Raw genomic sequence first — 27,069 nt, forward strand, 5'->3', positions numbered from 1 at the left:
TCCATAGCATTTGAGTTTATAAATTCTAGGAACCTTTGGGCTAGAGTGTTGGAGCTAGAGTAATGCTCCCAGTCTGTTTGGGTAGTTGAAGTCACCCAGTATAATGGTGTTTGGAGAGACCTTCATATTTTCCAGGATTCTCAGGAAGGCTGAGTGGGGTTCCTGTGTTTGGGAGGGTAGTCTGTAGCAGGCTATAAACTGGAAGGCAGTTTTACCCCACTGTTAGTTGCACATGGATAGTCTCTGATGCGTATTGACTGGTGTTATGTCCAGTTCCTTCCAGGAACAGCTGGAACTTGGTCAGGCAGCTCCAAAATCTTCAGAGAAAGTCATTGGCCCCAACTTCGGAGACAACCAAAAGGTCTGAAGCATCTGAACCAAGGAGTTCCGGTTCCGACAGTGCTTCATCATCTGTTCCGAGACTGTCTTCAGTACTGAAGGTTTTGCCTGACATCGAGACTGTATCTCTTATTTTGATGAGAAGGTCTCCTTCAGTCTCCACCAAATCCGCCAGGACCCTATCAGATGAGGTCATTTAGAGGGTGATGAAGAGGTTGCTTTCGGATCCAGCTCTGGCTAGAAAATTGACCCCTCCAGACCCAAAGGTCTCAGAGCCATTCCCCTGTACCAATCACTGTTCCTTCTCCAGTTGCTTCGCTCTCAGAGCCTATTATATCAGGTTCCTTTGTCTTCAACCCTTCGGCTCCAGGGATTCAGCCTGTTTCCTCTGAGCCAATTACTCCTCGATGGCTCAGTCTGGAGCAGAGGGTTTTGGGAGCAGACGCTCTCGTGTCGGGACAGTCACCTTGGGTTCTCCTTGGAACCAACCTTCCCTCTCTTGCGCCTCTGCTCGACTCAGCTCGGCTCCCACTTCTGCTTCGGAGCCATTCCTTCTTGCTAGGAGTCTACCATCCACCCCCTCGGAGCAGAGGTTGTCTTTGGGGTGGGGGGGGAAGGCTTTCAAAGCTATAGAGATGGCTTCATCCTCTGTCAAAGCCATTCCTTTGGAACCTGTGTCCCACCAGCATCAGGCAGCAATCTCTTCCCTCCTGCCACCCCCACAGCGTAGGGAACCAGAGGCCCAAGTAGCCCCCATTGGAGGCGCCCCCTCTTCTGAGACCTCCCCAGATTATGTCACTGGAGAGCTCCCTCGGAAGAGATTATCTAAGAGGAAACATGCAGACTCCCCTGAGTCTGTCACATCCGACACTGATTTAGAGGAATCAGAAGGGTCCCCTAGATCTCCTCGGGTGCCTCCTTCTTTGACCTCCTAGAAATCCTTTAGACAGAGGGGTGATTGGAAGACCTCTAACTCTACTGAGGATGAATCCGTGTATCGAGACCTTTGGCTCCCGACCTTCCACCTCTTGGGTGGCACCACCTTATGACCAACTTTTGGGGGTCACTTGGCGGAAAGCATGGATCTCTCCAGTTTCATTGGAAGCCTTCCCGAGGAGGCCAAACAAATTTATGACAGTACCAGTGGACAAGTCTTTCCTTAGCAAGGGAGTTAGTTGATGCTATGGTGGTAGCAGTGGCCACCAAAAAGGAATTATCAGAGACTTCTTCTAATATCCATCCTCCTAACAAGGAGACCTGGACGATGGATAGGTACGGGAAGCTTACTTTTTCTTCAGCGGCATTTACACTAAGATCGCTGAATTGCATGACTCATTCCACTCGTCTGCAGAGGCATCTCCTGAAAGAGTTAGGGGATACTCTCCAGGGTTCAGTAGCTCTGGGTTCCATGGACAAGGTTTCCACGCAGCTATCCACCCTTACTTCCATAGCTAACTCCTCCATGAGGCTGATCTCGTATGTGGCAGATGAAGCTAGCAGGGCAGCCACAGCAGGAATAGCCCTCGGGAGACATTCGTGGATGCAGCTTTGTAATTTTACGGAATCCTTCGTCTTCTTTCAGTAACGTTCCCTTTGATGGTTCATCTCTTTGGACCCCAAGTGGAAAAGCTTTGACTAGGTGCGAGCAGGAAGGAAAAACCTTTATCTGCTGGTGGAGTCTTTCTCTCTCCCGTCCAGACCCTATCCCAAGGGTAATACAGAAGGTAAAATGTGGTTCTGCAAATCCCAAAAAGGTTTTCCTCAGGCACAAGGTCAACCCTCCCTCAGGGGCAGAGGGGGAGGATATAATGGAAGAAGCCGCCCTCGCGGCAGTGGAGGTTCGCAGCATCAGGGAGACAGAAGCTTTCTCTGATTGTCCCTTCCATTGACCCTGAGGGGTTGCCCGACTGTTTGTGGCTGGAGGCAGTCAGGGGTCATTTATCTCTGTAGCAAAGCGCCTGGCTATCACTCAAGATCATTGGGTACACACAGTAATATCCAGAGGTCACCTGATTTCTTTATTTCCGAACCCCCAACAAACCGGTCTCTTCCAGACGTACCACCCATCCAACTAGACCGTGCAACATCAGAGGTCATCTCGTTGCTACAAAAAAGTCCTCTAAAGTCCCCTGCAGAGCAAGTAGGATCCGGAACTTACTCTTGATTCTTTTTAGTTCCAAAAAAGACACGGGACTGGAGATCAGTTCTAGATCTCAGCAGGCTCAACAAGCATGTAAGAAAATCAAGTTCCGAATGGTCACTCTGCAGTAGATATTTCCCTTTGAGCACATCCAGTTGTCTTTCCCGATAATCGATCTCCAGGATGCGTACTACCACATCAAAATGGACAGGTGCTCCAGGAGACACTTGCGCTTCCGTCTGGGAGCCAGACATTTTCAGTTCAGAACACTGCCCTTAGGCCTCACTACAGTCCCCAGAGTGTTTACCAAATGCATGGCAGTGGTAACAGTTCACCTGAGACATCAAGGATTCCAGGTGTTTCCATACCTAGATGACTGACTCCTCACTGCTACCATCAAGGATTCCAGGTGTTTCCATACCTAGATGACTGGCTCCTCACTGCTACCACCAAGCATCAATTCATAAGATCCAGAGACGAGACTGTATCCTTGTGCACCAGCCTAGGCATCACTGTCAACTTGCAAAGGTCAGTCTTGACTCCCTAGCAGCATATTGTATATCTAGGCTCAGAAATGGACACAACCACCATGTCAAGTAAAGCTAACGCAGGAAAGAGTGGAATCTCTATGCGGTCAGATCAGATCCTTCTTAAACAGAATCCAGGCCAGAGTACTCAAGTCCTAGGGGCTATGGCTTCTGACGTCTTAGTTCCTCTTTTTTCGTCTACATATGAGGATTCTGCAATGGATGCTGTTTGCTCAATGTCGATGCAAGCTCTTCCATTATCTCACCAGATATTGATAACTAACGCATGCAAAAGGGATCTGACATGGTGGTTACACGCTAAACAACTTGTCATAGGTCGTCCACTTTTTCCTCCCCAAGAGAAAGCAGTTTTGACCACGGACGCTTCCTAGATAGGGGGGGGGGGGCATTACCTGGGACAGACGGTCCAAGGTACTTTGCAAAACCACGAGAACCACTTACACATCAATGTTCTGGAGATGAGGGCGGTGCTATATGTGTTGCAAGCACTTCACAGCTTCCTTCCCACTGAAACAGTTGCGATTGTCATGTCTTGTTTGTGGTACATAAACGAGTGGTGAACCAAGTCTTGCCCATTTTTCAGAGCGGCCTTAAGAGTTTGGAAATTGGCAATGGATACTCGACGCTTCCTGATGGCAACACATCCCAGGGAAATCCAATGTAATAGCGGACAAACTCGTTCGAGCAATTCTGATGCCTTACGAGTGGTCCCTGAATCCAATGGTTGCGAAAGTTCCTTCACAAATGGGGCTAGCCTTGCCGCGATCTATTTGTCGCTCACCTGAACACCAACTCCAGCAGCTGCTTTGCCCTCATTCCCCATCCAGGGATGTCACCCAGGGATGCTCTAGTTCACGATTGGTCCCTGGGACTTCTCTATGCCTTTCCTCTTTCAACTCATACCCAAAGTAATACAGAAAGCAAGACTGTTGAGTTCCTTTATCCTCATTGCTCCTTACTGGCCTCAACAAGCTTGGTTTCCTTTCCTGTGGCCCTACCTTTTGGAAGAACCATGGATTCTGGATCCATCTCCAGATCTCCTAATTCATCAATCAGGACACTTCCACCCCTCCGTCCACACCCTCAGATTGACAGCATGTCTGCTTCAATTCCATGTATAACCAGGTGCGCATTCCCATATCTCCAGCGGTCAAACACATCCTAATTTCATCCCATAAACCTACTCTAACTATATTTTAGCAAATGGAAAAGGTTTTCTCTTTGGGCTACAAACCGGGGTTTAGATACATATACAGCTCCTTTTTAGAATCCATTTTATCCTTCCTAACAATTTTTCATGAAGGAGCGGCAGCCACTACAGTTCATTTAGCTGCCATTTCCATTTTCCATTTTGGTTTCATGGGAAATCCAATCATGCAACACTCTCTCTGTAAAACCTTCTTAAAAGGAGTTGTTCTTAGGACCTAATAAAACAACCTTTAGAACCCTGGGACTTGAAATGTAGTCCTGTCATCTTTGATGTCTGCACCCTTTGAGACATCCTCGTCGTCCGACTTAAAATTTTTCTCATGGAAAATCCTTTTCTTGGTAGCTATAACATCGGCTAGGAGAGTTCTAACTTCAAGCCCTAACTATTCCATCTCCTTACATTACCTTTTTCATAAGGATAGTCTCCGTTAGGACAAACCCTTCCTTCCTTTCTCCCTAAGGTATGCTCAGAACTCCACCTGAATACTACCATTGAGCTTACCTGTTTTTTTTTCCAAATCACTTTAATAAATCATAGTATAGACTTACCAGCTAGATGTCCACAGGATACTCATTCTCTATACACAGGTCCAAAGAATTCAGGAAAGCTCATCAAGTTTGTTTCCTTTTCTGACAAAGGAAAAGGCTTACCTGTTTCAAAAATGTATCTTTCAAAATGGCTTTTGGATTGCATATCCTTTGCACATCAACAAGCTGGTAGAAAATTACTGTTAAAAGCTAAAGGTCACTCTACTAGGGCTGTAGCTACTTCATGCACCTTTTAGATACAGGCTCCCAATTGATACTATTTGTGAAGCAGCTACTTGAGCAAGACCACATGTTTGTCGCTCATTACAAATTGGATTTGTCCTCCTGGGACGGGTCATCTTTTGGGTCCACTGTGCTGAATAGTCTCTGCTAGAGCCACCCGGGATAAAGGTGCTAGGGACGCTGTCCCATCCAGCAAGAATTAGTGAGGACTACATAACATAAAGATGTTATGTTCTTACCATAACGTTCCATGTTTCTAGTCTGTCTCGCCTATGTTCTTGCGTCCCTCCCTCCAACCCCCTTCCTGTTTCTGGGGGATTTAGCGGACCTCTTTTGGGGGCTACCTGACTTTGCTCTTTATTGTCCATTTGGAATGGATTATGTTTCTAATCCCGTCCTGTATTTTACAACAACTTTCTTATTACCTGATGGATATTTATTACTTTCTTGCAGACTAGATCTGGGGATTTGCTGTGAGGCACCATGGAATAGGGACTAGCCTTGAGCCATTAATAAGTTCTCTAGCTCTAGTATAGGCCAGGTCAGAGCTGAATATCGGCTCTGAACCCATCCAGCAAGAATATAGGAGAGATGGACTACAAACATGGAACGTTATGTTAAGTACATAACTTTGTTTTAATGTGTGTGTTATTACTTGAAGCATACATTTTGTAAATATGTATATAGATTGGGTGCATAAGCACTAGCTCTAGGTCTATGGTATGAAAGGTAATCGGTAAGTTATGTCTTTTGGCATTTGCGTGCACATGCCGCTAGAATGAAATAAGTTCACTTTGCCATAAAGATGAGCAGCATATGAGTTTGGTTGAGATTTGCTGTTGAGATTCAGTATTTTTTAAATGGACGCTAAATTGCAATCTGTGTATATAACGTATTCAGGAAGAGTTGCATCGTTTAATTTTATGGGTGGTAGGATGACATAATGGTTAAGGTGCTTAACTTAAAGATACTAGGTGCAGGGTTTGATTCTCACATGTGGTAACTGGCTAGACTTCAAGTGGCCCAAAAGAGCAGTTAGCCTAGTACTAATCTAGTCGATCTTGTCTAAAGACCCTTGAAAGTTCAAGAGCTATGGCTTAAATAGGATTAGTTAGCACGTGAGAAGTGAGCACAGACCAACAGGCATATACAGTAAGGTTTATGGATACATCGGATGCTAGTATGCATCAGCTTCATCGGTAATGAAATTATACTTCACAAATGTGGGCATCTATAAAGATATGCCCTAGATTAAGCATGCAACAAGTTTTATAGAATGCGATTATTTCCTAGTGCCGTGAATGATTTATTTCTCTGGCCGTTTTGCCTCTGCTAATGTTTTTGCTAATGAATTTGCCTTGTTAATGTTTTTGCCCTTACTAGAGTTTTAAACGAAGGGGAAACGTGCTTTAGATAGAAAAATGCTCTATACATAAAATTGAGTTTTAATATATGCCAGGCTGTAATTGAATATAGTATGACTCTTTATGCAGCAGTTTTTGTATGATATAGATGTAAGGAAATATATGAAACTCGCATTATAGATTTTATTGTTGTATGTGAATGTTTTAAAAGGACAATTGTGTGTGTAATGTGTGTGTGTGTGTGTGTGTATATGTATGCATATATGTGTGTGTATATGTATGCATATATGTGTGTGTGTATATGTATGCATATATGTGTGTGTATATGTATGCATATATGTGTGTGTGTATATGTATGCATATATGTGTGTGTGTATATGTATGCATATATGTGTGTGTATATGTATGCATATGTGTGTGTATATGTATGCATATGTGTGTGTATATGTATGCATATGTGTGTGTATATGTATGCATATATGTGTGTGTGTATGTGTGTGTGTATATGTATGCATATATGTGTGTGTGTATATGTATGCATATATGTGTGTGTGTATATGTATGCATATATGTGTGTGTGTATATGTATGCATATATGTGTGTGTGTATATGTATGCATATATGTGTGTGTGTATATGTATGCATATGTGTGTGTGTATATGTATGCATATATGTGTGTGTGTGTATATGTATGCATATATGTGTGTGTATATGTATGCATATATGTGTGTGTATATGTATGCATATATGTGTGTGTGTATATGTATATATATGTGTGTGTATATGTATGCATATATGTGTGTGTATATATGCATATATGTGTGTGTATATATGCATATATATGTGTATCTATATGCATATATATGTGTATATGTGTGCATATATGTGTGTGTGTATATGTGTGCATATATGTGTGTGTGTGTGTGTGTGTATGTATGCATATATGTGTGTGTGTGTGTGTGTATATGTATGCATATATGTGTGTGTGTGTGTGTATATATATATATGTTTTGTGTGTGTATATATGCATATATGTGTGTGTATATATGCATATATATATGTGTCTGTGTATATCTGTATATATATATGTGTGTGTGTGTGTGTGTGTATATATATGTGTGTGTGTGTGTATATGTATGCATATGTGTGTGTGTGTGTATATATATATATGTGTGTGTGTGTGTGTATATATATGCATATGTGTGTGTGTGTGTGTATATATATGCATATGTGTGTGTGTGTGTATATATGCATATATGTGTGTGTGTGTGTGTATATATGCATATATGTGTGTGTGTGTATATGTATGCATATATGTGTGTGTGTGTATATGTATGCATATATGTGTGTGTGTATATGTATGCATATATGTGTGTGTATATATACATATATGTGTGTATATGTACATATATGTGTGTATATGTACATATATATGTGTGTGTGTGTGTGTATATATGTGTGTGTGTGTGTATGTATATATATGTGTGTGTGTATATGTATGTGTGTGTGTATATGTATGCATGTGTGTGTGTGTGTATATGTATGCATATGTGTGTGTGTGTATATGTATGCATATGTGTGTGTGTGTGTATATGTATGCATATGTGTGTGTGTGTGTATATGTATGCATATGTGTGTGTGTGTGTGTATATGTATGCATATGTGTGTGTGTGTGTATATGTATGCATATATGTGTGTGTGTATATGTATGCATATATGTGTGTGTGTGTGTATATGTATGCATATATGTGTGTGTGTGTGTATATGTATGCATATATGTGTGTGTGTGTGTATATGTATGCATATATATATATATATATATAGCTAGCTTTTTACAACTTTCCATATATAAATTAATTCTGCACCTTTAAATTTTGAAAAAAGTTTGAATTATGGACAGTGACATGTTATCCCTTGTGGAGCATGCAATAGTTACGAAAGAGAGGTTGGGTATAGAGATAGCAACATGTGAAAGATGTAAACAGAAAGCAATTGGAAAGTTATTTAAATGGTTTTTAATCTTGTTTATTGCTAATGGTCTGAAGAAGCCACCGGTTAGGTGCTGAAAGCACTTACCATTTTGTTTGTTTTAATAAATTATATAAACCTTGACCTTGCTAAAGCATTTGACGCCATTCCCCATTCAGGTATTATTGATAAGCTCACCAGCCTGGGCATAAACCCTTACGTCACAAGATGGATCGCAAATTGGCACTCAGACAGATCCCATAAAGTAAGAGTAGTAGGAACTATGTCCGAATCCAGACCAGTAACGAGTGGTGTACCTCGGGGCTCTGCCCTGGGGCCCCTCCTGTTTGGCAAGCACGGAAGGGGTGTGGCTGACTAAGTTTGCGGACGACTGCAAACTGGGTGCTATAATAGAGTCTCCGGCCGACATGGAGATCTTCCAGAAGGGCCTAAATGAGACTGATGCATGGTGTGAAAGCCATGGTCTCAAGCTAAATGCAAAAAAATGCGTAGTAATCCCCTTTGGAAAAAGCAGAGTACCTGCAAACTACAACATAGGAGGTAATCTCCTGAAATCTGAAGAAGAAATGAGGGATCTAGGGACCCAAGTAGATGGTCAGCTTTCCTTTGATAACCATGTTGCCAAAGTGTTTAGAAAATCCTTCTGTGACCCATCTGATCACGAAAGGGTTTGCATCAAGATCTAAGGATTTAACGGTGCCCCTCTACTCTTCCCTCATCAGACCCATTGAGTACAATGCACCATTTGGAATGTACCTGGCTAGACATCTCCAGCAGCTGGAGAAGACCACAGAGGTACCTAACCAAGAGGATTACTGGCCTCAAACAGTTGCCCAATGCAGCACAATTGAAAAAGCGAAGACTGTTCTCTGTTGCATACCACTTTCTCAGAGGTGATCTCTGTCTAATGTACAGAGCCAGGCAAAATCTGACTCCAAAGATAAAATTCAAACTCCACTCCAAATAAGATTTAAGCGCTTTCATTCACTTTTATTAACGTGAACTTCCTCAGAAACTTCTTTTGATGTAAAACAGTTGTATAAATACTATTTCCACAGGAAATGATGTCAGTAAATTACAAAATTAATTCACAATTAATTCTTCAAATGATAAATTACTTCATTACTGCACTATTAATAAATGTTGAATCTTATTCATACTGTTAGACAGTTTTAGTATTGTAGTTTTTAAGAAAAACTATACTTAGTTAGTGTTGATTTCTTATCTAATTTAATCAAATTTCTTGTATTATGTGTTAGTATGTTACTCATGTTCTTTTGTGGTCTTCAAATGTCCCACTATTTGTAAAGTAGAAAACACTTTAGATTTATCATTTCATTTAGCCCTGGTGTTTGATCGGCTCCAAATACTAACTGCCACAGGGATTCCCTACATTCTAAATGGTTGTTCAAATCACCTGAAAACAGTTCTTTTCTTATTCTATCTAAAATAAAAAATTCAAATTTCTTGAAATCTTTGCACATAACTGCATGTCTAGCTAGTGCATTGTTCTTGTCTTTCTTTTTAATTGCTAAAACATGTTCGTACACTCTCCTTTTGAATACTCTTTTTGTTTTCCCTATGTAATAATTTTTACATGATACACAGGTTGCCAGATACACTACTAATTCACTGTTACAGTTGTAATATTCATTCGCCCAAAAGGTGTAATTCAGATGTTCAACTGTTACAAATGAAGTATTACTCATGTATCTACATTGTTTACAATTTGTACAACTGTATGTTCCTTTCTTGTTTGTACAACCCCTTTCTAAATTCCTATGTTCATTTTTACTTGTTTCTAACATTTGTTTTAGATTAATTGTCTTTTTATATGTGAATCTAGGTTTGTTACCTATAACTGAAACTAAATCCCTATTTCCTATAATAACTTTCCAATTGTTTTCTATAATTGACTTGATGTTCCACATTTCGTTAACTATAGGCAATGGGAAAGCTATTGCAAATTCTTCCACTTGTTTTTCTATAATGTTAGCATTCTTACAAACCACTGGTGCTTCTACTAATATTTCCTCTGCGTAAAGAATAGGTTTTGCTACTCCTTTTCTCAGCGGTATAGCTTCCTTTTCTATTCTTTCCAAAAACTTTTTGTCATAACCTCTTCTCAAAAAAAGGCTTTTCAACAAATCCAATTCTTTTAGATAGGTATCCTCATCAGATGTTAGTCTACTGAGTCTAATCATCTGTCCTTTGATTACTCCTTTTTTCATGTGTACTGGATGCAGGCTGTCTTTATGTAAATAGCTATTGGCAAAGTATGGTTTTCTATAAATTTTGCTACTAAAGCTGTTGTCTTCACTATTTATCCAGATCGTCAAGTCTAAGAAGTTTATACTTTTACCAAACTCACCTGTTGTGAATGACAAAAAATTAGTTGTCTTATTTAGGTCCTTTACCATTTCCAAAAACTCATGTTTGTCCCCTTTCCAAAGAAATATTAAATCTATGTATCTACGATACAGAGAAACTTTCTTAAATTGAGTATGTGTTTTTTTAAAAATCTAGTCTCCCAGCTTGCCATAACAATGTTGGCAAAGGACGGGGCCTATAGTTAACGAAATGTGGAACATCAAGTCAATTATAGAAAACAATTGGAAAGTTATTATAGGAAATAGGGATTTAGTTTCAGTTATAGGTAACAAACCTAGATTCACATATAAAAAGACAATTAATCTAAAACAAATGTTAGAAACAAGTAAAAATGAACATAGGAATTTAGAAAGGGGTTGTACAAACAAGAAAGGAACATACAGTTGTACAAATTGTAAACAATGTAGATACATGAGTAATACTTCATTTGTAACAGTTGAACATCTGAATTACACTTTTTGGGCGAATGAATATTACAACTGTAACAGTGAATTAGTAGTGTATCTGGCAACCTGTGTATCATGTAAAAATTATTACATAGGGAAAACAAAAAGAGTATTCAAAAGGAGAGTGTCGAACATGTTTTAGCAATTAAAAAGAAAGACAAGAACAATGCACTAGCTAGACATGCAGTTATGTGCAAAGATTTCAAGAAATTTGAATTTTTTATTTTAGATAGAATAAGAAAAGAACTGTTTTCAGGTGATTTGAACAACCATTTAGAATGTAGGAATCCTGGCAGTTAGTATTTGGAGCCGATCAAACACCAGGGCTAAATGAAATGATAAATCTAAAGTGTTTTCTACTTTACAAATAGTGGGACATTTGAAGACCACAAAAGAACATGAGTAACATACTAACACATAATACAAGAAATTTGATTAAATTAGATAAGAAATCAACACTAACTAAGTATAGTTTTTCTTAAAAACTACAATACTAAAACTGTCTAACAGTATGAATAAGATTCAACATTTATTAATAGTGCAGTAATGAAGTAATTTATCATTTGAAGAATTAATTGTGAATTAATTTTGTAATTTACTGACATCATTTCCTGTGGAAATAGTATTTATACAACTGTTTTACATCAAAAGAAGTTTCTGAGGAAGTTCACGTTAATAAAAGTGAATGAAAGCGCTTAAATCTTATTTGGAGTGGAGTTTGAATTTTATCTTTGGAGTCTAAACAGATTTTGCCTGGCTTTGTGTGTTTTTGTACTAATGTACAGAGCCATGTCCAACCCAGAATTGTTGTTGAACATGCTCCATCTTAGCAAAACCAAATCTACTCGAGCTACACGTTCTAGGATATAAACCTCAACACAACAATGAATAGAACATGCTGGAGGGATAGATTCCCTTTGCAGAGACTTCCCTTACTATGGAACAGGGTCCCGATCTACATAAGACAGAGCCCCTCACTATCACTTGATTAGCAGATGGGTAACAAAGTTCACACCGGGGATCACACCAACAGCACTACTAGATAGGGGCCAAGGGTACTAGCTGCTAGTACAAGGGTCTAGGGAACTACTAAAAGGGCGGTGAATACCGCACAATGTGGCTGGGCTAATATATGCCTTCGGGCAGCTAGCCCAGTACCAACCTATGAACCTATAATAGCCGTACGTTTGGCAACCGCCTTATTTCCTGATTGTTTGCTACATTATTGTGTTTTGCAGTCATGAATTATACTGCATAGTATTTCGCTACTTTAGTTTAGAATTTATAAAGTAGTTCCGTAATTAAGTTTTTCTACACTTTTCCCAAACCTGATCCAGCAGCCACAGCTTTAGTTAATCTTATTGCTGCTAAACATTTATTTAATTCCATTCTTACTACTTTCTGACAAGTATGGGAAGACTATTAAATATGGACAAGTCTTGTGCTTTTGCAACTTTGATTTTCAGAGTTTTGCCATGTCAAGGCCCATATGTACGTTTATTCTGGCTAATTGTGAAAGTGTAACAAGTGTTTCATCTGCAGTTTCTTAGGAAAAAAATCTGATTTTAAATTTTAGTTTCTTACGTTGTACAAGTCAGTACTTATTGTTCACAGTTTGTGTATGACCCAGTTGTTAGTACTTCTAGGGCTATGGCCAATGATTTCCTCTTAAGAGGTTTGGCTGGCTGTATTTTCAGAACCTCTCCGATGTGAAAAATGAGGTATTTTCCTTAGGTTCCTCTGCTGCAAGGAGTTGTCAAAAAGCATATGAAAGGTATCCTGGTGCCAACCTACCCCCACCCCCCCCCAAATATTTCTCAGTGTTCTTGCCAAATATTTAACACCTGTTGTTGAATTTTCACTTTTGACATGGGCAAACTTGAATTTATATACAAGAGTCCTAAAACTGTAATAAGTTTACATTTGCAAATGTCATATGTCACATCTTATTTATCATATAGTCAAAGTAACATAATGTGTTCAATTCCTATCTTCTCTTGAACTTCGTTCCTTCTCCAAAACTTTTTTTTGCATGTATTGTTCCCACTGTTTCCATTTTGTCTATGTAATTTACTTCCACCCTTGTCTAAAGATTCCATGTCTTGTTTCTGTCCTTGTTGGAGCATTCAGTACAAGTACAGGTGCTTTAGATTTTGATTTCTGTTTTATACTAACTGCTTTTTTGGCAGTTACCAGAATTAAACTTGAGGCCTTACTGTGTCTGGGCAGTTAAGATCCTGTATCCCAGCTGAAAAAAAAAATTTCCTTAGATACTTATTTTCTCTGCCAGTATTCCTGATAGAGTACTTGTAGGAAATTTTTTTTTTTTTTTTTTTTTTAAATCTGGCATTGTACTTTAGGAACCCATATTCCTTCAAGTTGTGCCTCGCCTCCTAATAACCCCACCCACCTTCTGCCTGAGGGCTGAACTTATTTGGTTCATAATTCACTCGGCAGACGTTTGCCGAGAGTCAAGAGTATTACTTTTTATCTACAGGGCCTGGTATTTTCTACTGGCCTATGCCACTCCCCTACGTGCCTAGCACATCAGTTATAGTTGTTTGAGCTTTAAGAACATCCCATCCTCTCTATCAACTCAGTCAAATGTGTAAGCTACTAATTTAATTGCAAGTCGCTCAAGTCATAATTAGGGCTTTATCCCTTCATGTCACTGGAGCAGTCAACTCAAACAAATATTGAAAAACTACAGACCAAATAGTTTTGAATGGGTGCTGGTTATGTTGACATAAACTAGAAAAAACATTATTTGCTAACACAGGCTTTCTTGCCTCCATTGTACCCGTTTCAAGTTTTCATTAAACGGTATTCTAAAGGGAATTAACTCTATCATCCAGTCAGTTGAAGTTTGATTAAGAGTTTTTGATATACCTGGACTCCAGTCTTGAGTGCATCCATTCTGTGAGGAAGCTGATTGTAATTGCCCATGGCCATTTCCAGAAGAATAACTGTTGCCTGCGCCAGAAGGTAGTCACCGTAAAGATTTGGGGGGGGGGGGGATTCCATATGAATTAGAAGTACCTTGGATATTGGTGGAAAGGACAGAAAAGTGTCCAAGGAAGAGAAGCCATCAGTTTTCCAGGCCTTCTTGTATGGAGTCCTAAAGTAGAATCTTGCCAGCCAATTGTTCAGAAAACTGGCAAATTGATCTACTTCCAAGATTTTATCAGTCTGAGGAATTCTTTAAGACCCCCTGATCTTGCTTCCATTCATGAGTGTCTGTCCTTGTCCTGCTCTGCTCGTCTGCCATACAACTTTGCTCTGACAGAATGTTGGATGCATTTAGAGGTTGTGCAGTGAAGATTTATCCCTAGCTAGCATGGCTAGGCTACAGTGGAGTAGGACCTGGTACCCCCTTGCTTATGTACTGCACGACTGTGGTGTTATGTAACCTCTAGAAGAGGTCCAGATGACCAAATATGATTTGCGAGAGTAGAGTGCCTTGATTTAGGCAAGCAGTTTTTTTTATATATTTATGTGCTTGTGTACATCTTTAGTGTCCCATACGCCTTGCACTTTTAACTCTCCTGTAACTTTTCCCCAAGCAAAATGCAAGGCATCTGTGGTGACTGCTTTGAAGCAGGGATGGAGAAGTAGCCTGCTTCTAGAAAAATTTATCTCTGTGATTTCTCATGTGACAAACCCCAGCATTGGGATTTGAAAAAAACGAAGTATGTTGGCACTGGGACTAGAGACCTTCAGTACCACTGTAACTTTCTCAAGTGGAGTCTTGCCAGGAGTATACGCATCATAGAAGCCATGAGGTCCAAAATCCCAAGTATTCCCTTGCAGTGACTGAAGTCTGAGTGGAAAACATTAGAAACGTACATGTAGATTTTCTTTTTTGTCTTTAAGAAAAGCTGTTTGAATTAAGTGTCTAGCTGACACCCCAGAAGCACAATTCTCTGAGGGTGTTGAGACATTTGAATGTTCTCTTGGACTCCCATCTTAAATAAGATCTCTCTGACACTTGAAATAGAGTCTGCAATTATAAGAAAGTTGTCAAAATATGGAAAAGTATGGGTAACCTTCAGCCTACATTCAGATGTAACTGGAGCTAGGCACTTTGTGAACACTTTTTAGTGAATAGTCCAAAGGGTAAAGCAGTCAACTGATAAGTTTGTGTGCCTGGATCACTTTAAGAAACGTCTCAAGTCTGGATGAACAGGAATGTGTTACTCATCTTTTAATCTACTGTTACTAGGAAACTTGAATGAAGAAGAAAAAATTGCAGGTCATGTGGCATTTTGAATTCCTGTCACTATCAAACAGGTTTAGGAAAGATACAGAACTTGTCTGCAAGTTTTTTCTTTTTGGTACTAAACACGCTTTTGGGGGGTGTGGATAAAAGAATAACTTTCCTACCCTGGGAAGGGAGGACCTGGTTCCATCACTCCCTGGGGCAGCATGCGTTGAACCAGGGGGAATAGGAGACTGAGCTGGTCTGCTTTTTGAGGAATTCCCTCAATTTCGGGGTTATTTCCTGATGCTGCCATTTGTAACCTTGACAAATCTTCAGAATCTATTTTTATAAAACTATTTTATTTGCTGGCAGAGAGAAATGAGAGAATCTGACTTTAGAAAGGACATCTGCTGGGGCAAGGGGTGGTAAAGTTCCTTTAGTAAGTTTGACTTGCACTGTCATTTGGTTTGTGGGAGATTCCCAAATACTTTTTGGACCCCCCCCCCGCCATTTCTTAAGCTTCTGTTTTCCAGCAATTTGTCTGTTTATTTGCTAAAATGGGATGAGGGGTTAGAGAATCCCTTAGAAAAATTTTGTGAGTTTTCTTGGGATATAAAATTAATGAAAATATAACTTGGGCTATAGCAATAAACTGTGTACATAAACTGGTTGAGTAATATCCATATTATGGGGACATAATAAAATTACTTATAAACATGGATTAAGAAGGGTTCTCTTATGGGAGCCAAGGATGTATGGGAAGAGAGAGAATACGAAAACTGAGAAACTAGACATTCTTGTCTATAGATAGATGGTAAGATACAGACAGTAAAAAATGTTTTGGTCCCTTTATTTTTATCAACCAGAGGAGAAGTTGAGGATAGTAATAGAGTTGAAGGATTTTATTTGAAAGAGGAAGAGGGCAAGAGCCAAGGGAGAAGTTGATCCTCCCAACAGAGCAGGTGGTTTAGTGTATTACCTGTTTAAGGTTTGTTTTAGAGCTATATTTAAAACTCATGTACAGAACACAAGCAGACTGCTACTATTCCAGGTTTAAAGGAATGATAAAGCAGGGGAGTAATTTAAGAAATGAGGTAAGAATGGGATTTTGGACTCTCATCCTTAAGATTAAACAGTCGTACAGAATATTTGAAGAGTAGCAGCATACCAAGAACTCTGCTAACACAGGAATGGAGAAAGGAGATTCTGTGGATAGAGATGACTGCAATTAAAGATACATGGGAGATGCAACAGGGGGCTGTAATTTAGTGGGTAAAACTGGCAAAAAACAAAGGTATTGTGAACAAATAAAGGAAACTGTAATGGAATGGGAAGAGGCCAAGAAGTCGTTTGGATTGCAGGATAGCAACTGTCATCCCTGTCTGAGACTGATAGCATATAGACGAGAGAGGGATGGGGAAATTAAAAACTTGGCCATTCATTTAGAATGTAATCTAGAACACTAGCTACTGTTAAAGAGAATTTGTTGGGTATATAAATGTTGACTACAGGAATCTATCAGAGGTCAGAAAACATTGGAAAGAAATTAGATGTGCTATTCACAAAGAAACAATGGGAAGGCATGAGTATGGCTCCAAAGTAAGTGACTAACAATCTAGATCTAGTATTTTTTTTGCCTGGACGTGTTTGCGCAGATATTTATGTACCCCGCGCAGACTTCAAATTTTTTCTTGGGCAGATGGCAAATGTTGAAGGTGTAATGGGGAGGGAAGAGGTACTTGGTAACGTTATGGATGAAAGCCAAATATTTGGGCAAGTTACTATCTTATGGCCTTTCTCATTCATCCAAGGTTTAATTTATTGCCCATTTCAGCATGTCTGCCTATGGATCCTTTTACAGTGCATTGTCAAATCAAAATGTTTTGGAAAGTGTTTTGCATAAGAGGCCTTAAGGAAATCCGGTGTCCAGTGTTTGGGATCTTAACTTTGTGTTAGCGAAGCTGATACTTGAACCAGGTAATCTGAATGACTTTAGGTTAACATGGAAAGACAGTTCACTGATTGCCCTGACATGTCCCAGGGGAGTATAGGGGTTGTCCTGGCATAAGAGCTTGCAACTCTTTTTCTTCCACAGAGAGGGGATTTCTTTAAGAGCCAATACTCTTATGCTTAAAGTGGTAGGCAGGTTTAGTAAGTCCAAGTATCTTTTTCCCTTCTCCTTTTCTGTCCTGAACCTAAAAATGAGGGAGGATACTTAACCCTGGACAGCCACAGACTACTCTGGTTCTGTCATGAGGGGAATAAATCTTTCCGATATTTGGATCAGTTGTTCATTTTTTGTAAAGGTTAGAAGGGGCAGCCTAGGTCGAACTGTTTGTTTTTCATAGGTTCAGAAGGTGTGGCCTATGCTTAATGGCCCTCATATATACGAGTGTCTCAAGGCTGTTGGTTTTGTTGAGAGTATAACAAAAGGAATTCCATGAAGGATTAAGGCTCACTGTACCAGGGCCTTGGCTTCATCTGTGGTTTTTGGGAAGGGTTTAATTCTAGAGGTATTCTGTAAGCAGCAACATATGTTTACAAGGCATTATAGGCATTACTCCTTTTCTGGTCCTACAAAGCCTGATCTAGACCTGTTCTTCAGGGGCTCCTTCCCAAATGTAGTAAGGTAAACTACCCATATGGTTAAGGTTACTGCAGTAGTAATCAGTATGATATAAACCTAGTACAGTTATGAAAGTAAACTTAATACAACAATACATGTTATCACTGTTGCAGTAGCCATTCCTGGCATCCTTGTTTTGGTGTGGTGTTTATGCCAAGGTGTGAATACTTTTTTGTTCCTAGCGTCCTTTCATGGCTCTACCTCCATGCCTCTCTTTGGCATGAAAGTTCTAACACTTGGCAACCAAAGCTTTAGTCAGCTCAACTCAAGCTGACTACTGGTTTGGGTGCATGGAAAAGTGCCCTGAAGCTTTGGAAGTTGTCTGACTGTTCTTGACAGGTTGTAACCGATTTAGCTAAGGTTGCTACAGCAGTGATCATTTTAATGTGTACTGTTATGTTAAGTTTGCTTACACAGCTGTACTTTCTACTGATCCTTTCAGTACTTAAGCATTTTGTACTTGTGTTTTATTAAAAAAAAAAAATGATGCACACGCAATTTTTTTTCTTCCTATTTTTACGAAAGTCCACTATTGGTAAATAAAAGACAAGACAATTTCACCCTCAGAGGCCAAGAGGTTTTGTGCTCAAATGTTGAGCTGCATTTAGTTCCTTGAGGATGGAATGAAAGTCTTGGGTGCATTTTGCTGTTTTTTTTTTCTCTTGTCTTTGAGAGTTTTGTAATAAAATCTTTGGGGTGGGGATGTGATCTGTGTCTTTTTATGCAAGGATAGGAAATGCTGGACTCTTTGGCCTTAAACTATCCGTGATATTTTGTATTGTTCCATTAGAGATTGTATGGATTCTTAACTTGGTGGTGTGGCTCTAGTTGCGAATGTTTACTAAAATACACCAGAAGTAAAAATCATACCACCTTGAATAGGAAAACCTTCTTCACTGGAATTTTGACTGCATCACTCTAACTTGAGTCTCTTTAAAAATAAAACACAAATGGACAACGGGAAGAAAGAACTGATAAATGAAAAAGTATTCCCGTAACAGACTCAATGAAGGCTGTCCCAAAAACGTCACCAAAGTGCCAGTTCAACAAATCAGACTCTTCAATCCAAAGATATATTTCCAGGCTTTGCGCGGTTTTGTTTCCAGAGAACGGCTTTTTGTAAAAAGTTGATTAGAACAAAAATGTCGTATGTTGCGTTGTTCTGAAGAAGTTTCCGTTTTTTTGGAAATGAAAGCGCTTAACCTATGCTCTGTTTTTCGTTCATTAAATCTTGTGGAAATATATCTTTGGATTGAAGAGTCTGATTTGTTGAACTGGCACTTTGGTGACGTTTTTGGGACATCCTTCATTGAGTCTCTTTAAAAATACCTGCAATCTCCAAGTAAGAACGTTTCAAGTCATGACGTGTTCTGAGAAATTTCCAAATAGGTTTTTCAGACTGTTTTCAAAGGGTTGGCCCTATATTGCATGGTGTAGCCTTATATGCCTATTTGGGTGCTCTGTTTTCTGCTATGTGGTTTCCTACAGATATGCATTTGACATTTTTCTGGCTTGCAAACTATACACAGGAGCATCATTACTTTGCTGTTGAAATTTCTTTGCCAAGTGATAAAATGTGCACGCCTCTCAGTAGAAGCAAAAATGTGTAATTTGAGGATGTTCTTCGTGTTTCACTGTTGCAGTCATTACATTTGGGTTATCTGCTTGCAGGTAGCCCTCAGTCTCCCTGATTAACAAAGTCTTGGGTCCTGCGTCTGTTGCGGTCCCTTCCATGTCGTCAGGGGTATAAAACATGCAGCATACACCATTACATCAGTCTTTCTTGCCGTGCGGTAGCAGAAGCAGTTCGCAAGTGCCGGTCAGCCGACTCCTGAAATTTTCGTTTTCCAGTTTCAGAACCGAAGTCTTCAGTTAAAGCTAGGTACCCCGTTGGGAAAACTTTTTCTTGCTACTTACCGATGTCAGTAAAAGTTAATAATTGCATTACTTGTGGAAAGCAAATACCTCATAAAGATTTTCATTCGTACTGTATTCCTTGCCTAGGCCCTGACCATGACGTACCTTGCTGTCGGTTTTGTGCTTTATTTAATCAGCGCACTATCCGTAGTCTGTATATTTTTGCCTCTAAATATTTCGCTTCTCTCTTTAATTATCCAGAAATGTCATCTGTTAGCCATCCGACTACTGGGATTCTGAAAAAAACGCAAAGATAAAGACAGACTGGCCGCAGAGGTCCAAAACTGCCGACGATCCTTTTAAGCCCGTCGCCAGTTCACTGGTACTCGGTGAGGTGCTTACGCAGCCCCGGATACCTGCTACTTCTGATTTGCAGGTCTCTACTGAGACCCATTCTGAGTCCGGAATGCCTCGAGATGTTTCAACTATGGATCCTGCGGATGTCTCTACCTTGGATGTGTCCGGAGCTGCTGTGCAGGCACCGGCTTCTGAGGGTGTTTTCAGGCCTACGGACTTGCATATTAAACTGACTGCTCTTCCTTTACTTGGGCCTAAATCTTGATCCATACCTAAAAAAAAAAACTGACACCCAGGCCACATGCTGAGGCCTCTATGCCTAAAAAAACAAATAATGGCTGAAGATCTAATAACTCTGTAATCAGGGGTAGCAAACACCCCCCCTTCTAAGAGGCCTAGGACTGAAGTTGATGATGAATTTTCTGATCAGGATTCTGTTTTTCTGTTTCTTCTGATCTTGGTTTGCCCTTATCTGCTTATGAAGATTCTGATGCAGAGGACTCTATTTCCTCTGCTTCCCCTCCTGAGGATTTTTCTTTTGGGGAAAACTTACGTACTCTTAAGGAGCATTTCCACTGTGAAAGCCAGGATTTTTCTGATTCAAAAAAAGAGGCTTAGGGATTTCCTTCCCCTACCTCAGCATAGGCCTTTAGCTATTCCTCCTGTACTAGACATTGTTGATGCTTTTTCGGAATCTAGTTTGGCCCCGGATTCCCTGCCTCCTGCTCCCAGAAAACCTGACAGATACTACAGGGTCCCAGAGTCCCACAAGTTTCTTTTCAAAAATCCTATTGCAGATCCAGACACTACTTCACAGGGGCCCAAGGGCATTAAGGCTTCTACTGCTAAAAATCCTACCCCTTCTGATAGACTCCAAGGCGCTGGATAGATGGGGTTATAAGGTTTTACACTTCTGCAACCTTGGCTATTAGGGCTTTAAACTACCAGTTTCATATGTTAAAGTATCAGCAACATGTTATTGGACTGCTTAAACAGAAGATGTTGATTCCTGAAAGTGGAAAATAAAGAATTACAGGATTTAATGCATTCTGCTGAACAAGTTCGAAAACGTACTTCGCAATGTGGTTTTGATTCATTGGAGGCCTCTTGCAGGGCTGCTGTTACTGGGTCTGTGCTCAGAAGGTATGCTTGGCTCAAGGAGCAATCTTTGCCTGATAATGTTAAAGCTAAATTGTTGGATGCTCCTTTAAATCGGGACCGCCTGTTTGGCAACAAGGCTGAGGACGTTTTTAAAAAGATGGAAGATCAAGCTAAATCTATGCAAACTGTTAAAAGATTTTTTACAAGTTCAGCCTCCTAGATTTAGTAAGCACTGGCCCTCTAAGTATTTGTGCTTTCCAGCCCTTTCCAGGTCTTCTCAAACCAAACCCAGACACAGCAAAACCCCCAGGTTTCAGTCCCAGGGGGCACACAGAACTAAGCAGTGGGGGGGGGGCCTCCACTTCTAAATCCTGTGAATAAGACCCCCCCTTGGTAAACTGTCTCAGTGACTTATTTTTAAAATTTCCAAGCACTTATCAACTGACTACCCCTTGGAGGGGCGATTGCCCTTCATGCAAAGAATTGGGAACTAATTACCCAGGACAAATGGGTTTTAAATAGTGTCCCAGGGATACAGATTTCACTTCCACACATTGCCAACAGCAAGCGGGTGGCCGGACCTACCCCCCAAATCAGTGGGCAGAGGCCCAAAAACAAGTACTTTTCTCTCTCAAGCATGGGAGGCTATTCAACTGGTAACAGAAGGGGAAAAGGGACAGGGTTTCTACTCGAGACTTTTCCTGGTACCCAGAAAATGCAATTTGTGGCATCCTGTCTACGCTGTAAACACCTTTTTGGAGATTCCAAAATTCAAGATGCTGACTCTTCAATTACTTCCTATGCTAGACAAAGATGCCTGGTTGGCAACACTAGATTTAAAAGAAGCATACCTGCACATCCCAATTGGGGAATCTTGCATAAGATACCTACGCTTCAAAGCAAGGTTACACGCACTATCAGTTCTCTGCACTGCCCTTTGGCTAATCTACTGCGCCCAGGGTATTCACAACGTGCCTAGCTCCAGTTATTGCATTTTGCAGGCAAAGAAATATTTAAATATACCCATACCTGGACGATTGTCTAATTCAGGCAGAAAGCCCGGACATACTTTAGAATCATCTGGCCTTTGTACAAACGGTTCTAACTTGTCTAGAGTACACCATAAACAAAAAGAAATCACACCTGGTACCCTGCCAACAAATTATATTTTTGGGAGCAAGCTTGAATACAACTTCCCAGATGGCTTACCTCATGCCAGAGTAACCAATTCATTTGACAAACTACTTCAAATGGCCACAAAATCCTGCTATCTGCAAGACAAATACTGCAAGCCTTGGGGTTCATGGCCCTCTGCATTCTTCTAATTCCATACGAAAGACTGCATATGAGGAAACTACAGTGGTATCTAAAAAGCCTTTGGTGTCAACATTCTCAAGACCTGGAAACAATGATTCCCATCACACCTTGCCTATACCTAGAGTTGCTTTGGTGGGCAGAGGCCTGCCACCAAAACAAGGGACTACCTTTCACACCAACCCCTGCTGCCCAAACCCTAAGAGATTCATCAGGCTATGCATGGGGAGCTCACCTGGCAGGGAAGTGCATTCACGGCAAATAGAACTCAAGTCAAATGCACCTGCATATCAATCAAAAAGAAATGTTAGCTGTGCAGAATGCTCTGACAGCCTTCAAGGACCACATTCTTTCAGGACAACTAATGGTAAAGACAGACAACACTACTGTTATGTGGTACATAAGCAAGCAAGGGGGTACACATTCTTGTCCCCTCTGCAGACTAGCTATGGCATTGTGGAACGCAGCCTTGAGCTACCAAGTGCGCCTACAAGCTCAATTCCTGCCAGGAAAATTAAATACACTGGCTGACAGACTAAGCAGAAACCTCATGTACCCACACGAGTGGAAACTGGAACCAAGGATTTTCAACATGTTGACAAGCAAATGGGGGAGCCCAGATATAGACCTGTTTGCCTCTTTCCAATTGGTAGTTCTGGGGATTCTGCACAAGAACTCCCCACAAACAAGTTTGGAAAGTGGATGCTGTGTCCTTCAGCTGGAAAGACCTATCACTCTGTGCCTTCCCCCCTCTGCTTCTGCTCTCCAAAGTACTACTAAAAATCAAACTGATCAAACCAAGGATGATTTTGATTGCGCCAGACTGGCCGCAGCAACACTGGTACCCCCTCAAGCGCAGTGTGTCACTGTCATCTCCATGGTACCTGCCCCAGACTCCTTCCCTGCTCTCTCAGCAGGAGAACCAGATTCTGCACCCTCAGCTTCTAACACTGAACCTTGCAGCCTGGCTAATTACTTAATCTCTCCTTTACCATCCTTCAGCAAACATGTGATGGATATAATTTTAGAGGCAAGGAGGCCTAGTACTAGAAAATCATATGCTGAAAATGGAAAAGATTCTATGCCTGGTACCAGTCTCAAGGGATGAGCACAGCAGCATCCAATTTACCTCAGATTTTACAATACTTAACTGAGATGCTTCACAAAGGCCTGTCTTTTTTTTTTCCTCCATTAAAATCCATATCTCTGCCATTTCTGCTCATTTATAACACAGAACTGCCCCTTCTCTTATCCACTGCTCAACCAGTTCTTCAGAGGGGCCAAAAATTTGAGATCACCCAGGAGAGCTCCAACCCCAGCCTGGGACCTTAACTTTGTCTTGGAGAAACTCACTCTACCTCCTTTTGAGCCAGCTGCTACTGCAGACTTAAAATTTATTTCTTGGAAAACCGCTTTCCTTTTAGCAATCACTTCAGCTAGAAGGGTATCTGAATTACAGGCCCTTATGGCAGTGGAGCCTTTCATGGAGACAGGGTGTCCCTCAGAACCAATCCTTCCTTCATGCTCAAGGTGGTATCCAGTGTTGTTCTTTCAGTCCATTTAATTTGCCAACCTTCTTTCCCAGTCCACAGAATAAAGGGGAACGGATACTGCATTCCTTAGATGTGCACAGACAACTTGGATTCTACCTGGACAGGATTAATCCTCAGAGGAAATCTGAACAACTGCTGGTGGCATTTGCTGCATAGGCAGAGGGGAAGGCTGTTTCAAAGCAAACCATTTCTAAATGGATAAGCCATTGCATTCATTTCTGCTATAAGCACCATGGAAAACCTATCCCCCAGGGGATCATAACTCACTCCACTAGGGCTGCATCTACCTCTACAGCTTTTCTCACAGGCGTCCCTACCAGAGACATCCTAGATGTTGCTAGCTGGAGTTCTGTTCATACTTTAACCAAGCATTATCATTTGCCAATTTTCTCTAAATCCAGAGCTGGCTTTGCCACTGCAGTCTTGCAGGGCCTTATAGCTGACCCTAATGCTATCTAAATTCCTCCTCCCGACCATAGCTTTGGGAATCTACCCAAATGTAATGACTGCAACAGTGAAACACGAATAACATAGTACAGTTGTGTACACTTACCATAAATGTATATGTTAGTGTATTCACTGTTGCAGTCCTGGTTACCCTCCCTCCAGCCCCCTAACTTCTTTTGGCTATACCTCTACTTTCCTTTACTATGCTTAAAAGCTTTTTGGTGTATTTGCTTTTTTTGTTGGAGGTATATCTTTGTGCTTTTATATTTAATTCCTTCCCATTAGGGGGGCACCTGACATCTAGGGCAAGAAAAACTGATGTAATGGCGTCTGCTGCATGTTTTATGCCCCTGATGACCTGACGTCATGGGAGAAGGGACAGCAATCGATGCAGGACCCAAGACTTTGCTAGGCTGGCTGAGGGCTACCTGCAAGCAGTTAACCCAAATGGTAATGACTGCAACAGTGAATACACTCTAACGTTTACATCTATGGTAAGTGTACACAACAGTACTTTCTGCTGTCTGGTTTACTTAACTGGTAGTGGGGTCATGCAGTGTGCAATACAAAGCTAACTGTCCCAGATCTTATTTTGAACATTTTATAATTTCTCTAAGGATAACCTTAAAATGCTATACACACTTATCAAATTTGGGTTGGGAGGGTGGCCTAATGGTTAAGGTGATTGCCTTACAAACACAAGGTACAGGGTTTGGATCTCACAGGGGATAATTAGCTAGGCTTAAAATGGCTCACAAGGGCAGTTAGCCTAGTACTTCTCTATGAATGTACTCTGCAATGGCAAAAGTTGAGAAGTAGCAGTGTTTGAAAACAACAATTTAAAAATAGAAGTACAGCTTTTGGCTCTCTTTAGAGTTGGAAAGCTAAATATAAAGTTGTTTTCAGGCCCTGACCTTTTTTTTTTTTTTCCGGCATAAAAAAATCTAAGTTCATGATGCAACTGCATTCATTTGCCATTGAAATGTGGAGTGCAGTTTCATCGTATTTGCTTTACATAATTATGCCAGTAATATGTCCGGCTTTGAAGATTAAGACATTTTGTATGTATAGAACAAAAAAAAAAGGTTAGGAGTTGGATAACTGTTCTGGAAGATATCTGTACTAAAAAGATTAAACTGTGTGCAGCAGAGCTGTTTGCCAGTGTTGGAAGCTCTCTTTATGTAACATAGCCAAACTTGGAATTCCTGAATCCGTATTGTCCTAGAAAAACTGTAATTTACTACATATTTTATCTTAAATGTAACTGGACTTGAAGCCATGGTGTGAATGACTTCACACATTCTAATACTTGAGTTGTGGCTGTATTTGTAGTCCTTATGAGAGGCAGGGTTAGAGGTGTGACTTTATGTAAGATTAAGCCTATTTTCTTTGCTTAGTATTAAGAAAGATTTTAGTATAGCAGTTGTGTGAGTTTAAATTTGATTGTAAATTTAAATGTCACATACACAGTTTGACTAGAACAGGAGTTCTGTTAATATGGTGTTTTAATGTGCTCTGGGAAAACCAGCTTTGAAATTGGAAGTTTAGCTGTTGTAAGACATTTGAGAGAGAGTGTTTGCCTTGTCCTTTAAACCAGAATTTGATGGGGGTAGCCGGGTTCTTTGAGTATTCCAGCAAATCATTTGGGGTGTACCTGCTGCTGAGAGCTGTAATTGCCATTACTGCCTGATACATGTTTCAAAGGAGTTTTTTGGGATGACCTAGGAGTAGAGTTTTAGTTCTGAAGCATTTTATTTTCTTTTGTGTGACACTTTCAGGAAAATGAAAAATTGAAAGTTGGATTGAGTTAATTTCTGATTTTGTTTATCAGTTTTCCTTAATTTAGCGTATAAATCCTAGATTAACCTTGGCAACTTCCTTTTAAAGGAACAGTGCATTGTATGTAGTGGACAAAATGAGTTTAGAGCGGTTTACTTTTTGTTCATTGAACATTTTGATTCCATTTAATAGCATCTATATTCCATGTTGCCTCTTTATTTGAACCCTAGTATTAGTGTCACTGCATGGCACAAGCCTGACAAAGATAAAATGTCTGAGATTAAGGCAAAGAGTGAACATCAGAATATATTGACTTTGTTCTGTGAAGTGGCTCCTCTTCCATGCAAGCTCTGAAAGTCCAGCGGGGGAGCTTTCATTCAAAGTCAGGAACTGTTTCTGCATTTTAAACTTGTGAATTAGACCAATGAACGTCTGGCATTTTGCCTTTTTACTATGCAAAACATGTTTTAGTCTTGTATAGCCCTCTTGCAGCACCCACAGCATGGCCTACCTTGCACATATTTTTAAGTTTGCTTCAGGATTTTATCTTCTCATGGTGTGCCTTTGGTGCAGGCTAAGCTTACACTAACTTTGTTGTCAAATCTGCTGGTATTAGATTGTGAAGTCAGATGAGCAA

The 27,069-nt window shown here is 40.4% G+C and overlaps 1 protein-coding gene across 2 annotated transcripts in view; it reads left to right on the top strand.

The window, feature by feature from the left end:
• Nucleotides 1–27,069, top strand: part of TTC17 (tetratricopeptide repeat domain 17) — a 3,338,929-nt gene that overhangs the window by 111,052 nt on the left and 3,200,808 nt on the right. The window lies entirely within an intron of this gene.

Source organism: Protopterus annectens, chromosome 9.part0 (genome assembly GCF_019279795.1).
Source record: "Protopterus annectens isolate FY-2018-M chromosome 9.part0, PAN1.0, whole genome shotgun sequence".
Classification (NCBI taxonomy): domain Eukaryota; kingdom Metazoa; phylum Chordata; order Ceratodontiformes; family Protopteridae; genus Protopterus; species Protopterus annectens.